The following is a 3,935-nucleotide window of genomic DNA, read 5'->3' as shown; positions in this document are numbered from 1 at the left end:
TGAATTATTAAATACTATATAATTAATGGTGTGTTCTTGAAAATACATTTTTTGAAAAATATGTAACTTACTTAATGGACAACACAAGAATTAAATTGACTACATATATGGAAAGAATCATTGGAGAAGCTCAGTATCCGCAGTCAAAACCAGGACAGGTACTGACTGTGGAACAAACCACCAACTACCTATGTGCAAGTTTAAACTGAAGCTGAAGAAAATGAAAACAAATCTACAAAGCCCAAAATATGACTACATGAATTTTAGAACCAATAGGCATTGAATGCTAATGATTGAAGACCAGATGAATTGTGGATGAAATAAAAGATATCATCCATGAAGAAAACAAAAGGTTGTAACAAAGACAGGAATCAAAGAAAAGACAAAATTGAGAAGAAACTTTGAAAATTGCACTAGACTGTCAAGATGCCAAAATAAAGGAAAGAAATAACTAAATAAAAGAGTTAGGCAGAAGATCTCAAATTACAGCTTGAGTAGACAAAACAAAGTATTATAATGGAATGTACAAAGAACTGAAGTTAGAAAATAAATCTGAAGAATTGCAATACTGAAAGATGCTATAGGAGAATTCTGGAAAATTGCAGAAGCATCAGTATAAGACAGAATACACAGAGTCATTATATTTAAAAAAATGGCTGATGTGGAATCACTTTAGCAAGTAGCATATAATAAAAAAATAAAAAAGTCCAAGCTGCACTGAAGGCACTGGCAAAAACTAAGTGCCTAGGAATTGATGGATACAAATTGACATGTTCTAACAAACCGATGCAGCCTAGATGTGCTGAGCAGCCCGTCCCAAGAAATCTGGAAGACAATTACCTGACCAACTGACTGGAAGAGATCCATATCTGTCCCCATTCCCAAAAAAGGTGATCCAATAGACTGTAGAAATTATCAAGGAATATCGTTACTATTACCTGCAAGTAAAATATTGCTGAACATTATTTAAAACTGCTAAACAGGATATCAAGAGAGAATTGCCAGAAATACAAGCTGCATTTAAAAGAGGCATCAAAGATATCGTTGCTCATGTCAGATAGATCTTGCCAGAAAGTAAAGAATGCCAGAAAAATGGCTATTTGTGGGTTGTTGTGGTTTTTTTTGTAACTATACAAAGGCGTTTGCTGTATAGGTTACAACAAATTATGACCAACATGGAGAAGAATGGGAATTCTTGAACACTAATTGTATTCATATGAAACCTATAGCTGGCCTAAGGAATCGATGGTATACTAATTAACATTTTTCAACTAACAGATGCTGCCCTAGATGTGCTTACCAAGTTGTGTCAAGAAATCTGGAGGCGCGGCGGTAACTAGGTAGTGATTCTGCTGTTCGCGCCGCGAGCGCGGTCATGGTGCAGCCGGGGAAGCTGCCCAAGGAACAGAAAAGTACGACCGGCAGCTGAGGTTGTGGGGTGAACATGGGCAAGAGGCTTTAGAGTCTGCTCATGTTTGCTTAATAAACGCAACAGCCACAAGAACTGAAATTCTTAAAAACTTGGTGCTGCCAGGTGTTGGCTCTTTTACAATTATTGATGGAAATCAGGTCAGCGGAGAAGATGCTGGAAACAGTTTTTTTCTTCAAAGAAGCAGTATTGGCAAGAACCAAGCTCAAGCTGCCATGGAGTTCTTACAAGAATTAAATAATGATGTCTCTGGAAGTTTTGTGGAAGAGAGTCCAGAAACTCTTCTAGACAATGATCCTTCATTTTTCTGTAGGTTTACTGTTGTGGTTGCAACTCAGCTCCTCGAAAGTACATTGCTACGCTTAGCAAATGTCCTCTGGAATGTTCAGATCCCTCTTTTGGTCTGTAGGACATATGGACTAGTTGGTTATATGAGGATCATTATAAAAGAACATCCAGTAAGAGAGTCTCATCCAGATAATACCTTGGAGGATCTACGACTGGATAAGCCATTTCCTGAGTTGAGAGAACATTTGCAATCTTACGATTTAGATCATATGGGGGAAAAAAAGGATCATAGCCACACGCCATGGATTGTGATCACAGCTAAATACTTGGCACAGTGGTATAGTGAGACAAACGGACGAATACCTAAGACATATAAAGAAAAAGGAGACTTCAGAGATTTCATTAGACAAGGAATTCTAAAGAATGAAAATGGGACTCCAGAAGATGAAGATAATTTTGAAGAAGCTATTCTTTCTCCCACCTCTACCCCATCATAGAGTAGTATTTGCTTTTAGTCCATTTTGTTTCAATACAGTTTAATATCAAATCAGAGTAATTTTTTTGTACATTGAAATGAGGGACTCAGTTTTAAAAAACAAAAGACCTTCCCCACTCCCCACCCTACAAGCAACCAGGATAGGAAGTTGCCACCTTGGTGCACCTTCTGTTCCCACAGCCTGTAACTTAATGTTTTGTACTTCACTGGAATGGTGATGGTTAGAAACTTTGTGTATAGTTTATGGAAATCGTTCAATTAAACACGTTGCTTAAAATGGTGTTGCAGTGACTTCTGAGACCAGCCCGGAACACTTAGGAATCGCTTTTCTTTCAGCTGCTCACTTCTGAATGTGGCATCCTTCGAAGCTCCAGCTCAGACAGAGAAGGCAGTGCAGACAGGCAGAACAGTCCCTGTTGACCTGCTTCCCCATGGTGTTTGGCATGTGCCCTCCTAATCTGCCTGACAAATCAACGTGGCATGAGGCTCCAAGGCACCCAAACCTGTACACTTGCCAAAGAGCTAGCTGTCCCCTATGCAGTTCATTGTGCCCCAGCCTGTCTGTATTCATTAGTAAAATTCTGTATGTGTAATAAATTTTTATACACCCCCAAAAAATATCAACACAGCACTAAATACAACTCAGATTCCAAGCAGTATTGAAGATATATTTAATGATGATCGCTGCATAAATATCACCAAACAGACATCATCATTTTGGATTTTAGCTCGTGGTTTAAAAGAATTTGTGGCCAAGGAGGGTCAAGGAAATTTACCTGTTTGAGGAACAATTCCTGATATGATTGCAGATTCAGGCAAATACATAAAATTACAAAATGTTTACCGTGAAAAAGCAAAGAAAGATACGGCCGCTGTGGGTAATCATGTTGCCAAACTGCTGCAGTCCATAGGCCAGGCACCAGAGTTCATTTCAGAGAAAGAATTAAAGTTACTTTGCGGTAACTTCGAGTTAGTGCATTTCTTCGAGTAGTGAGATGTCGCTCTTTAGCTGAAGAATATGGTGTGGATACAATCAACAAGGATGAAATTATTTCCAACATAGACAATCCAGATAATGAGATAGTGCTGTACTTAATCTTACTGGCTGTTGACAGATTTCATAAACAACATGGAAGATACCCAAGAGTGTCTAACTATCAAGTTGAAGAAGATGTAGGAAAGTTGAAATCTTGTCTCACTGGATTCCTTCAGGAATATGGATTATCTGTAATGGTGAAAGATGACTATGTCCATGAATTTTTCCATTATGGAGCTGCTGAGACACATACCATTGCTGCATTTTTAGGGGGAGTTGCTGTTCAAGAAGTAAACAATTTGTAATTTTTAATAACACATACATTTATCGTGGCATGTCACAAACTTCAGCAATTTTCCAGTTGTAGAATATTCATCCTGTGTAAAGTTATTAATGCAACTCTAATGGTCTTCAGGTTGTGCCCTAGTCTAAGGAAACTTATGAAATTGTTTTCATAATAAACATTTTACTCATTTGTACTAATGTAGTCCTACTTTTTGAGGGATTGGAGAGAGGCAGGGAAGAGAAGCAGTTATTTTTCCAGAGGATAAAAACTTTCCATTTCTAATGGAATTAATACCAATTTGTGCTTTCAAAGTTGCTCATCATAGAAATTCTTGTGTTTCATTAGCAACAGCTTAAAATATATTTTCTTATCACATTGAATATTGAATTTAAGTCATGTG

At 37.7% G+C, this 3,935-nt stretch overlaps 1 pseudogene; it reads left to right on the top strand.

Annotated features, from left to right (window-relative positions):
* Positions 1-1,375: 1,375 nt before the first annotated feature.
* On the top strand, positions 1,376-3,616 carry LOC102849354 (annotated as a pseudogene).
* The last annotated feature ends 319 nt before the right edge of the window (positions 3,617-3,935 follow it).

Source organism: Elephantulus edwardii, unplaced genomic scaffold (genome assembly GCF_000299155.1).
Source record: "Elephantulus edwardii isolate Elephantulus edwardi_28Jun2011 unplaced genomic scaffold, EleEdw1.0 scaffold00534, whole genome shotgun sequence".
In the NCBI taxonomy this organism is placed as follows: Eukaryota; Metazoa; Chordata; class Mammalia; order Macroscelidea; family Macroscelididae; genus Elephantulus; species Elephantulus edwardii.
The sequence above is the reverse complement of the archived record's forward strand: the minus strand, read 5'-3'. Positions and strand labels throughout refer to the sequence as shown.